Genomic DNA, 13,474 nt, shown 5'->3' with positions numbered 1-13,474 from the left:
GAACCACACTGTGGGATTATAGAAAATGTCCCTCTTTTTATACCACTTTGGCAGAATGAAGGCATCAGCGGGATTTCTGGAAAGACATGATCTCATTATGAAGGTCAATCTGGTCAGCAGAAATTGTAGGGACTGACCTGGGAGTGACAGTCTCGTTAAAATCAGTGCCAGCGGGCTGGACAGTCTTCAGCATTCTCTGGAGAGAAGAGCTATTGTATTATTTATCAGCCAGCCATAACATGGTCCTTTTGCCTAAGGGAACATTTTACCCACAATATCTCAGATATTTGTAAATCCTACCTACATCTCTCTAATTCTTTTTGCCTGAGATCAAGGAGGAGAAAGGTGATTTCCCCCCCTGAAATGAATATATCACTCAGGATTACAGATGTTTTATTTTAGACTGAAAGGAATTTAAAGAAAGCAGTTGAAAGAACTTGTGATATAATGCATGGAGGAAAATTTAAAAAATGACAGTTTAACCTGTGGACAGTTTCACCTGTGGACATATTGAGCTGGATATAGGAGCTATAAATCAAGAATCCAAAATCTATATACTTTATTAGTCAGTACGAATGTGTAAGTATTCATTTTAAAAATACCCCAAATGTGCTTAAAATAAAATAATGATGAGTTTTTCCTACTTTTGCGTAACTGCTAGAAAAGGATTCTGATTGGGAACGCGAGACATAAATGTTGTATGGTCAGTATTTGTGCATTTATCCTGGCAGTTTGAAATTGCATCAAAATTGTCAAAATAAATCTCCACAGGTTAAACTGTCATTTTTTATTTTCCTCCATGCATTATATCACAAGTTCTTTCAACTGCTTTCTTTCAATTCTTTTCAGTCTAAAATAAAACATCTGTAATCCTAAGTAATATATTCATTTCAGTGGGGATGGGCAACATAAAAATTTAATTAAACAAAGAAAGAAACAAACAAACAAATAAAATACTTATTTTGCGCATCTTATTATTTGAAATATATATATGACTGCCCATATTGCACCAAATGACCCCAGGAAGCTAACAAACTAATATACAAATAATACAATAATTTTTTTTAAAAAGAAAAATTCGCTGACAGATTATTATATGCCATAACATTATCTGCTGAAAAACACACCAATGCTGTGCTTATTCTGGCCCAATACCTGAGGAAAAGCTTTTGTAACACAAGGAAGGTTAAGCAACCTCTGTATCTTATGCGTGAGACTCTACCGTGGACTAGGCACAGCTACAAGAAAGGCTCACTTGCTCAGTCCTCCCAAATGTCAACATTTAACCAAAGGAACCTAGAGTGACTTCATCTTATCCAATGTATTGACATGAATAGATGTTCTAGGGAGAGATACTTGACCCTGTTCCATACAAGTGTTTCAGAATAATATCCAGCACCTTGAATTACACCCCAAAAGAAACTATAAATCAATGCAGCTTGTGCAACAGAGAAATCCTAGAGCACCCAAACTGTGCCCACTGCTGCATTCTGGACCAGTTGAAGTTTCTGAGTGCTCTTGAAAAGCAGCTCCATATATATATTACAGTGGTCCAAGAGGGAAGTGATTACAACATGAGTAATTATGACTGAGCCTGTTTAGTGCAAGAATAAAGCAGTCTACCTCCTCGAAAAGGTTTGACTTTTGTGTGGTCTGCAAATATCTGGTGGATAAAAAGACCTTGTCACCCACTTGATATGGTTTTTGTGGAGTTCTCTTTTTATCTGCAAATTTTTTATGAGCTTGATGAGCATCATCTAATGCTTTACGGGAAACCGGCCAGGTAAGCTGGAGCTGTGTTATCCATTCATCTAATGACTGAATGTTAGGTTTCTCCCATGGAAGCTCGGGTATGGGTACAAAGTCTTGTCCCGAAGCCACTTTAAATGGAGTAAACCCAGTACTACTATGTACCGAATTATTATATGCCACCTCAGCGAATGGCAATAGGTCAGCCCCATTATCTTGCTGATAATTTATATAACATCGAAGATATTGTTCCAATACTGAGTTAGTCCTCTCACAAGCCCCATTAGTTTGTGGGTGGTGGGCGGAGCTTAAGCCCTGGGTGGAGCCCAATAACTTCAGGAACTCCTTCCAAAAGTTTGAGGTAAACTGGACACCCCTGTCTGAGATTATGCATTCAGGAACCCCATGTAACCTGTAGATATGTAAAATAAACAGTTTAGCCAACGTTTTTGCAGATGGGATTTTCGGACAAGGTATGAAATGTACCTGTTTGGAAAACAAATCAGTTACTACCCAAATAACTGTATTCCCCCCACTTTCAGGTAATTCCACTATAAAATCCATAGAGATTTCCTTTCATGGAGCAGTTGGTCTAGCCACATTTTGTAGCAAGCCTGCTGGTTTACCAGGAGGCCGTTTGGCTGAGGCACAGATAGGATAACTAGCTACATAAGTCTCAATGTCCTTTTTCAAGGTAGGCCACCAAAATTGCCTTTTAACCAAGTGTAAGGTTTTCATGAATCCAAAATGACCAGCGACTTTAGAGTCATGAGCTTGCTGTAATATTTGGTTTCTCAGCTTCACTGGCACATATAATTTGGCCCCCACCCATGCCAATCCATCTCTAACCGTACAGTTATTTGAGTGAGCAAGAAACCAATCATCAAGTTTTAAAGCATCTCTTAATTGTGCAGTCAAATCATTTGATAAATCAACCTCCTTCTTTTTCTGTGCTCTGGTAACCACTGGAGCTGCCAACTATTTGGTTGGGACAATCAGCCGTACCACATCTTGGTGAGCACTATTATATTGAGGTAATCTAGATAAAGCATCCGCCATGAAGTTCTTCTCCCCTGGAATGTACTTCAATGAAAAATTAAAGCGCTTAAAGTACTGCGCCCAGCGAACTTGCTTGGGAGACATCTTCCGAGGCATTTTCAAAGCCTCCAAATTTTTATGATCCGTCCACACCTCAAATGGTTGTTTTTTTTGCCCCTTCCAAGAAATGCCTCTAGGTTAACAGAGCCCAGAGAACTACAAAAGCTTCTTTTTCCCAGATGGCCCATCTTCTTTAGGTTTCAGTTAGTTTATGGGAAGTATATGCACACGGTTGCAGAGTCCCCATCTCGTTTGCTTGTAGTAACACCGCCCCGACTGCTACGTCACTCGCATCGGCTTGGATTACAAAAGGAGCGTCCATGTCCGGGTGCTTGAGTACTGGTTCAGCAGCAAACAGTCGTTTCAGCTTTTCAAAAGCAGCTTGACATTCCATGGACCACTCCAGTGGTTTACTCGGCTTTGGTTTCACCTCCCCTTTGGTTTTTAGGAGATTTGTGATAGGCATTGCAATCTTCGCAAAAGCAGGGATAAATTGACGGTAAAAATTAGCAAATTCCAAGAAACTTTGAAGTTGTTTCCTGGTGCGGGGAGTGGCCCATTCCAAAACGGCACGAACCTTCCCCGGATCCATTTCTATGCCATCATATGAGATGCAATAACCTAAATAGTCAATTTTTTCCTGGTGGAATTCACACTTGGACAACTTTGCATACAGCTCAGCAGCTCGAAGTTTTTCCAGAACTGACCGCACTAATTTCACATGTTCATCACGAGTCTCCGTGTAGATAAGAATATCATCAAGATAAACACCCCTTTGTATAGATGTTCATGCAACACCTGATTGATCATTTGCATGAATACTGCAGTGGCCCCCTGTAGGCCAAATGGAAGAACGTTGAATTGGAAACAACCCATTGGGCAGTTAAAAGCAGTTTTCCATTCATCCCCTTCCTTAATTCAAACCCGGTAGTATGCTTCTCTCAAGTCGAGTTTTGTAAAAAATTTCCCTTTGGCCAAATGGGCCAACATATCCTTCATCAAGGGGAGGGGGTACACGTTCCCCACTGAAATAGCGTTCAGGTTTCTGTAGTCAACACATCAACAAAGGGAACCATCTTTCTTTTCATGGAACAATACTGGGGCTGCTACCCGGGGTCTAGCGGGTTGGATGAAACCATGTTCCAAATTCTTATCGATAAATGACCACAGCTCTTCTAGCTCCCACGGTATCATCGAGTAGTTTCGGTTTTGGGAGTTTCACCCCGGGTAAAATTTCAATACTGTAATCTGTTGAACGGGGGGGAGCTCATCTGAGGCCTTTTCACTGAATACTTCCTTTAAGTCCCAATATTCCTCCGAATTTTCTCCTCCCCCTTCAGGTTCTCGGTGCCAGTGGAGGCCAGTTCAGTGGGATTCTTGAGTTTCGGTTGAGATTGCTCCTCCCCTTCTGGGCGCTGGTCAGTACGTATGCGCAATGACCCTCTCTTCCAATCAACATGGGGGTTCCATTTCCGGAGCCAGGGCAACCCCAGTATTAGGGGCCGCTCCATCCCAGGAGCCACAATAAATCACAAAGTCTCTCTATGCTTCCCCATCATCATTTCTATTGGTTCCGTTATGAAATGTGCAGGGCTGCCCCCAGCTACCGATCCATCCAATTGGCAAAAGGCTATGGGTGTTTTTAAAGTCTTTAGCCTTAAGCCCATTTTCTCCACTACCTCCGAGCTGATTACGCACCTTGTGCACCCAGAGTCTAACAAGGCCAGCATTTCCCCTTTGGTTCCCGATGTGGGTACCCTTAATCTCACTGGAATGGTCATAGGGCCCTTGTTTGGACTTACCAGTGAGTCATCTTCCAATTCGGATTCACTCTCTTCAGAAGAGGTTGGAGTTCCCAGCTCCTCTCCTTTCGGAGGGGCGATCTCTACAACCTCCTCTGCTTTAAGCGCCGCTTTGCGAGGCTTTGCTGGGGTTTTTTCAGGTTTTCTTCCTCCTCCTGGTGCCCCCTTTGGTTCTAGCTTGGCACGGCAATCTGCAACCCGGTGACCTTCCTTCCCACATCAGAAGCAAGCAGTGGTCTTGGGTTTTGCCGCCATTCCTCCCTTTTGAGGTTTTAAGGCTTCTCGAGGGCTGGTGGGGGAGGACTTGCTCCAACCAACCCCCCCCCCGGCATCTGTTTCGGGTCAGATCAATTTCCACCTCTGCTGCCAGCACGTATCACAGCTGCAGCTCACTGGGGTCTCTTCTGGCGATACAGCTTTGATATACATGTTCATTTAACCCATCTTTAAAAGCTTCTATCAGGGCTCCCTGGGACCAGCCTCGAATATGACATGCCAGCTCTCTAAATTCCTGGGTGTAGTCGGCCACTGATCTCCGCCCCTGATTTATGGTCTTCATCCTAATTCTGGCCTTACATTCAACAAGTGGGTCTTCAAACCTGGCCCGCAGCGCAGTCATGAACAGGTCATAATTCATCAGCTGAGGGGCATTATCATTATGTAAAGTCACCATCCACTCTGCAGCTGTTCCCTCCAGAGCCCTGGTAACACATCTAACTTCAGCTGCTTCTGAGGAAAAATCCCCTCCGTATTCCTCCATATGGCTCCAGACTTGTGCCAGGAAGAATCCTAACTCCTTGGGATCCCCCCCATATTTTACTTCCAACGGAGGCACCTTTGGAGTTCTACGTCTTTTGGCAATTACTTCTCCCGCTGGGGGCCCCTGGGCTGCCGCTGCCTGTTGCGCTAGCCCGGGTTGATTTATGGGGGTGGCTGCTCTGATTCTTCTGGCTGGGGCTGCCTCCCCCTCCTCTTCCTCATACCTTTGATCAGTTTGAGGTTCCCCGATAGCTTCATTTAGAAGATGCATGGCTTGAGTTAGTAAAAAATTCTTTCTTTCCTTCTCCTGCCATGGCTCCTCTCTTCCACGCCGACGGGTAGTGGTCACTCCTGGAGGAGGCTTTTCCTCAGGATCCTTCCAACCGACTCCCAGGGACCATTTGGGTTTTACAGCTGGTTTTTCCCCAATATTTAGTTCTGCTAACAAGTCGGCTTCCCCTGCTTCCTCTAGCAGCAGAGAATCTTGTTCTCCAGTTGCTCCCAGGTCTTCTTGGTCACTGTCTGGATTTGACATTGTGTTCAGATCCCCTCGGAAGAAAATTTATTAATTCTCCGGGTGGGCTGGTAATGTGTCAGAATAATTCAGAATAATGTCAGCTGGTGCTCCATTCAAAATCCAAGAAAGAAATACTTAGACTTCTTTAATCAGAGAAAAGCTATCTTTTACTGGAAATCAAGTGGTAGCAACAAAAGAATTCCGAATCTGAGAAAATGGGCACGTAAATCACATATACAAAGTAATGGCAACGTTCCCACCCCCAATAGTTCAATTGGCTCATCCAATTAAAAGTTGTGTATATCATCATGTGGGCATCTCCAGGTGGTGATGAGGCTTCTGTCCGTTGACCTTGACATAGTTTGATAAAGGGTTGCAGCTGCGCATAGCATAGGATAGAAACCTAAGCAAGAATGTACCCCCCCCCCCAGTTTATACAGTTCTGGTTTGTAACACCTCCAGCTCACTTCCCATAACCATTCCCCTCTCCTCCCCTCGTTACTTATGACAGCCGAAAGATGCAAAGCAAAGGGAGAGAGTCTTAAAGGCTGACACACACACTCTCTCTCTCTCTCTCTCTCTCTCACACACACACACACATACACACACACACAGAGGTTCCTCACCCCCCATCCAATCCAAGGCAGCCACATTCATAACCTGCTTTTCAGCTCCGTTCTGGGGGGCGGGGAGAGAGAGGATATCCTGCGATTGGTAGGAAAATGGGGTGGGGAATTTTCCTGCAGTTTTTTGGGGATTTTCCCAGGGTCTCTTTAGAAAAAGCAGAAGTAGCAGAGACCTTGGGAAAATCCAAAAAAAAATCTGCATGAAAATTCCCCACCCCATTTTCCTACCGATCAATCTTCTTTACCATCTTCAGCTCTGTTCTCGGGGGGAGAGTCTTTTGGCTTCATAGAAGGAAAGCAGCAGAAGTCTTTGTGAGTCTTTGTGAGACTTGTCGTGCCAGCGCAGCCTCTTGGAGCAAGATGCCTTGCAGGGTTCCAAAGACTCATTTCTGGTGGAGTTTGGTGGAGAGAAAGAAAGACTTTTGCTGCTTTCCTTCCGTGCAGCCAAAAGCAGAAGCAGAAAGAAGCAGCCCGGTGGCCAGGCCAAGCACGTGGGGCGAGTTGCCCCCTGCCCTTTCCCCCTCCCCTCACTACCTCATGTTGTTCGCAATGCAAGCGATGCAAGCCTTGTGTTCCTGTGGGCCATGTGGGCAGCGTAGCCTTGTGTACCTATGCAGCTTGAATTAATTGCTTTGGTGGGTGCTTTGGGGGTGACATTTCTCTGCGGACCACCAAAAGTTTCTTGCGGACCACCACTTGGTGGCCACTAGTTTAAATGCCCTGGTTGAAAAATCATTAAAAGGGAAATAAAGCTATCTCTCAGATCAGTATACAATACAGATGAAAAATATGTGCTCCACTGATTTTACTGATGAGTTAATATAAGGGCAGAATCTTTGTACAAGCGGAACCTTCCTAACAGGACCTCTAAGATGGAAAGGCATTTAATCACAGCTTTATAAAAGTGATCTGATTACTAGGACTTAGATTGGTTCATTGTTTAGATTAACTGAAAAACAGTGAATTAGCTTTACTTAATCAACTCCTGTGAGTTTATACTATTTACATCCAATCTTGTTATTTTATAAGTAACTCCAGGCTGCAAACATATCCAATATGTTTCTTCCTCCTCCTATTTTCCTCATAACCACCCTGTTAGATGGGTTGGGCTGAGAATGTGTGACTGGCCCAAAATCACCTAGTGTCGAGTTTCAACGATGCTGCCATACCTTCCGACGGAGTGAAGTCCGACACGTAGCCATGGTTGGGGACGAATGTCCTGGCGAGCCCGGGATGGGCCAGTGTTGATGAAGATTGACAGCTCCAGGCATACCATCTCTCCCTTTTTCCAGCACGGCCAGCAGGAGCTTCGGACTGGCTGATCAGCTGTTCGGCGTTTTGCGTTTTGAGCAGAGAGGCTTTCGGCTTTGTTGAACTGGGGCTGGCAGTATGGATGACAGGGTGGGGAAGTGTTGTTTGGGGCTCTGCACAGTGGTTGGGATTAGGGACGGTTAGGATTGCGGGGTGGTGGCGGATGTTGGGTGTTTGCTAGGGGTGAATGTTGGGTGATTGATGGGGTGGAAGGGGATTATAAAACACGCTGAGAGGCAGACGCTCTCAGTGCTTGGCTTTGCTCAGAATTGCCAATTGTTGCTGTTGTTGGAGGAAACGGATTATAATAAACACGTCTTGCCACACTGGAACTGTGAGTAGGGTGGTTTAAAGTTTCATCGCATTCCAACGGAAGCTGACACAAAGCCAGCGCTCAGCAACATCTTCCCCATTTGTAAGACAGCTGTTTGAGGAATCATGGCAGAAGGCAAAGACCCAGAATGGTTGGAGAAAGAGGGGTCTGCGGAGGTTGAAGAGAGTGGTGAGAAGAGACAGGAACACAAGTATATGGGGGAGGAGTCTATACCAGTGGCAATGCAGCCAGCATTGAGAGCAAAAACAACCAGAGAAGTTTGTTTGAGTGAACGGAGTCATGTTCCTAAAGGGGATAAGTCTCAATCAATGGAATGAACATTGGGCTGGAAAGTCAAACGGTGGCCTGGAGCAGAAGAAAGTGGTTCCACAAAGTGATATGATGGAACTTTTACATCATCAATTTGGGGAGATGACGTTGAGGGGGCCGACAGATAATGGCTCTTTGGGTCGTAAACCAGCATTGGCTTCTGACAGTAGTTTTCTAAACACATCTAGCCCACTGGGGTTTTGAGAGTCTGATGTTGGGAGAAGATTGGATCACTTGGATTTACATTCTAGGGGATTGGAAGAGAGAAGTGTAGGGGCCGAAAGTTATTCCATGAGATCTAGTTCTATGGAAAGATGAGATATGGAATATGGGCCTTGTTGGGAAGGAAAAACACAAGGAAGGTGGGGACCACCTCCCCTGGCAGCTACTTTTGATGGTTCTGCACATAAGGTAACTGTTTTTGGATCAAATATTGAACCATTTCAAACTATATGGCCAATGTTATCCATCCAATTGGTCTATGATTATTGCTGTCACTGGAGTATTGGTAGGGGAAGCCTATGAATGGGCAGCTGATTTATTTTGTACTAGAGCAGAAGAGTTAGGGGATATAGGACAATTTTTAGCTGCCCTAAGAACTCAATTTGAGGATACAACTGCAGATAAACAAGCAGAAAAAGGTTTGCTGCCTGTGAAACAAAAAGGAAGAACAGCTAGGGAATATGTCAATGAATTTCGATGGGTGGTCAGTAAAACTTCCTTTATTACCGGAAAGTCTGCTGATACATTTTTTCAAAGAAAGGTTGGACCCTAAATTACATCAAGCTTGCCTTATAGTGGCTCGCATGTTACTCTGACTGATTGGTATCGAGTATCCATAGAATTAGACGATGGACTTTGAAAGTGTTATCCAAGCACGTAAGACTATGGATCTGGTTATCAAACCTCAGACTAGAGGGGTCCCAATTCCAAGTGGTAGGGGCATACTGAAATGTTTCCGATATGATAGGCTGGGACACAGGGCTGTGGAATGTCCGATACCATCCTTGACACTGGAAAGAACACCTCACATTGGTCCTGATCGAACCAGATCAGGTACAAGCGAGCGGCGTGGCGGCCTAGCAGTAAAGCGAAATGTCTTGTGCTGGGGAGGCTCATAAGTCCTGTCACGGTGGGTCTTCAACTGCCATCTCGCTTTAAACGAATCCAACCTTTATTCCATATCAATCTACTAAAACCAGCTGATATGATCAGACAAGAACCTAGATTAATTGCGCCAGAGCCAATCCGCAACGACCATTACAAGATCAATAAGATACTCAATTCACATTGAAGACGGGGCATGTTGCAATATCTAGTGAGCTGGAAAGGTTATCCATTATCAGATGCAGCATGGATACCATGCACAGATGTGTCTACCCCCGGTTGTGATGGTGGTTCCATAAAAAAATACCCCACGAAAGAGGGCGGGGAGAGGGAAATTGAATGTACAAAACAATGTCTTTTGTTTAAAAGAGACACATGGTAGAGGGGGCTGCATGTCGGGTTTCCAACGCTGCCATGTCTTCCGACAGAGTGAAGCCCGACATGTAGCCATGGTTAGGGGCGAATGTTCGTCCTGGCAAGCCCGGGATGGGCCAGTGTTGATGAAGTTTGACGGCTCCAGGCATACCACCTCTCCCTTTTTCTGGCACAGCCAGCAGGAGCTTCATACTGGCTGATCAGCTGTTTGGCATTTCGCATTTTGCGCAGAGGGGCTTTTGGCTTTGTTGAACTGGGGCTGGCGATATGGACAATAGGGTGAGGAAATGTTTGGGGCTCTGTACAGTGGTTGGGATTAGGGTCAGTTAGGATCGCGGGGTGGTGGCGGATGTTAGGTGTTTGCTAGGGGCAGATGTTGGGTGATTAATGGGGGTGGAAGTTAGGTGATTGAGTGGAAGGGGATTATAAAACGCGCTGAGAGGCAGACGCTCTCAGCGCTGGTTTTGCTCGGAATTGCTGTTGTTGGAGGAAACGGATTATAATAAACACGTCTTGCCACACTGGAACTGTGAGTAGGGTGATTTATTGTTAAAGTTTCATCGTATTCCAACGGAAGCTGACACCTAGCATGAAATCTAGGGCAGGACTAGAACTCATGGTCTCGTTTCTAGCCAGATGCCTTAATCACTAGGCCAAATTGGCTCGCAAAGCAAATTGCGTAGATTAGATGCAAATATTGCATATAGTTTTTTTATTAAATTTTTATCCTGTCTTTATTATTTTATAAGTAATTCCTATTTCCCCCCACAACAACCCTATGAGGCAGTGGTTGGATTCAATTTTTTTTGAATTTGAATTTGTTCTGTGGGCATGGCTTGGTGGGCGTGGCAGGGGAAGGATACTGTAAAACCTCCAGTCAGAGGCGGTATTTGCTGGTTCTCCGAACTACTCAAAATTTCCGCTACCGGTTCTTCAGAACTGGTCAGAACCTGCTGAATACCATCTCTGCTATGAGGTGAGTTGGGCTGAATGAGTAACTGGCCAGTCACCCAACTGATTTTCATGCCTACATGAGGCTAGAATTCAGTCTCCTGGTTTGTTTGATAGGCCAGCACATTGACTGCTGCTTCAACTGGCTCTCATAGATTTCATATATCCCGGAATATTTGTTCAATTAACAACATACTGAACTGTACCGTTATAAACAGGTGATCTGGAGAGAGGACAAATTGATTATTTTTCTGATGTATAATTTTAAATCAGGAAGTAATACAAGGGTCTTCAATATATGGGGAGAAAGTAATTCCAAAGTGGAATAGAACCCCCCCCCCCCCAAATATTTTTCTATAGAGCCATGGGAACCTTTTGAGTAATGTGGGATAGAGTGCCTCCTCCTATTGCATCATGAGAATATTAGCCAAATTGTTCAGAAGAACCTCCTGTGATCCAGAAAGGGTTTTTTTTGTACAGAAAGGACCAACAGAAACCTCCAGAACTCCTGGACAAACTATGATGGATTCTAATATGTGTTCCCCATTCCCCAGGTAACATAATTTAGTATATTTATAAAGCAAATAATTGAATGCTAACCTAACAAGTTTGGGGAGCATTTGGTTTAATTTTCTGCAGATTGTTTTTACATATCTGAAATTGTTGAGATTCATTTTACTGTATAATTTGCTTCGCATCAAAGTTAAAATTGGCTCTCTTTGTACAAAGGCTGATTTTTTTTCAAAAGAATTTATACAATATCAACAGTCTGCTGGGTGCTGTCAAAGAAGCTTAGAAAGCTATGAGCAAGCCCCTTTTTTCATCTCAGAGCCCAAGTCATGAACATTGAACAAATCCCATCAGTGCTTGGGGTATATAATAGCATTGTTGCTAAATCAATGGTGAATTGTATTGTTAATCCCTGGCATTTATTCAACCAAGCTCAGCAAGTTTCAGCAACATAGCACACCAATACTTCCACCAATGTATTTATAGATGTGATACTCAGCACCTCAAATCCATGAACCTTCAGGACAAATGAACAGAAGAAAACAAAACCAAGATAATGAAGACAGTGCATTGATAGCCATTCTATCTCCTGCTCAAGAACAGCCCAAAAGTCATTTTCCTCTCTTATTGAGTTACTAATTGCTTAAATCCTGTGTTGAAACATGGATTGAAACTGGATCCACTAAGTTTGCATTACGCCAATGTAAGCAGTGTGGCACTCTTGTCTGCCCCTCTGAATCACTCTCCAAATGTGGATTCCAATTTAACCAGCATGGAGGCAAAATAACAATTTATTCTAACATACCTGATGAATAAGTTTGGGTAGAAGTTATCTAATGGGCCAACTTTGATGAAAAATAAACTGTTATGACTTTTGCAAAGTCTTGGCTTTACTGGACTCTATAACATCTGAATTTTCATGGCGTCCTAAGCAGATTGTTTTTTCTAAATTATTTCCAAAGTTATAGATGATTGAATAAAGGAACAAGAGTTGATAAAATGAAATGGAATTATCACATTGTTACTTTTTAAATTTTTATCCGGTGCTTCACAATAATGCCTCTATTAATCTACTTGTGTCTAATTATAAATTATCCACATATAATAATTTTAAGTAATGTAGTACTGAAATTATGCTTGTTTCTTCACCCCCCCCCCCCCATTTTCTGTTCTGTTGGGTGGTTACATATTTCATTTTTGTAGTTTGTCTGTAAGCTGCATGAGAGCCTTTTCAAGTAAGGAATAAGCTAAAATGCTTGTTAACAAACCAATTAAACAAGGTGATTGTTGCTCTCACAAGCCAGCAGTCTTAAGACTAAACAGGCTTGAAGTCCAAAGTAATCCCTCCCTTTGGTGTTCATTTCCACCCATCTCTGAATTAATTACTCTAGTAAAACTATCATGAATGAGAATTGGATAGTGAGTCTCGCCCATCACACTGTAATATTTATAAGAACAAAAACAGAAGGGAAAAAAAACTACACTTCATCATTTATACAGAAAACATGCATGAAGTACTACACGAACAATTTATAGCACTGTGCACTAACAAAAATAGATTTTATATTGCTATAGAGAAGTTTGGATGCTACTCTAAGTTGCTTGCACAGAAAAAAACAACACCAGAAACTTTGATCTTACACATTGGCGACAGCTTGTTAAGATGATGTCTTTCTAATGTCTCTCTAAAGTACCTCATAAATATCTGCTATCCCAAATAAGTGTTGGATAAGCCTTTCAACATCAAGATGTGTGCTTTAACTTAAGAAGCACAAACATAATAAATTCCTCCCCTTTTCAGGAAAGTTCTGAAAAAGCAAACAACCCAGAAAGAGGTGGGGAAGGGGTTTTCTGGTAGCTGCAATAACATTGGATAATTGTGAACTTCCTTTGCTACTTTTAATTTTCTATTAATATTCTCTGCTGCTTATGGCTTATTGGAATGGAGCAGCACCGAAATACCACTGATAAAACAAATACTGTATAATGGAAGGGAAAAGGTGATGTTGAATAAAAGGTTCTAAAA

The sequence above is a fragment of the Notechis scutatus genome, chromosome 5 (assembly GCF_049901735.1).
Source record: "Notechis scutatus isolate UNSWTSFEM ecotype Mainland chromosome 5, rNotScu1.2, whole genome shotgun sequence".
Lineage (NCBI taxonomy): Eukaryota > Metazoa > Chordata > Lepidosauria > Squamata > Elapidae > Notechis > Notechis scutatus.
This window is presented reverse-complemented; position numbering follows the sequence as displayed.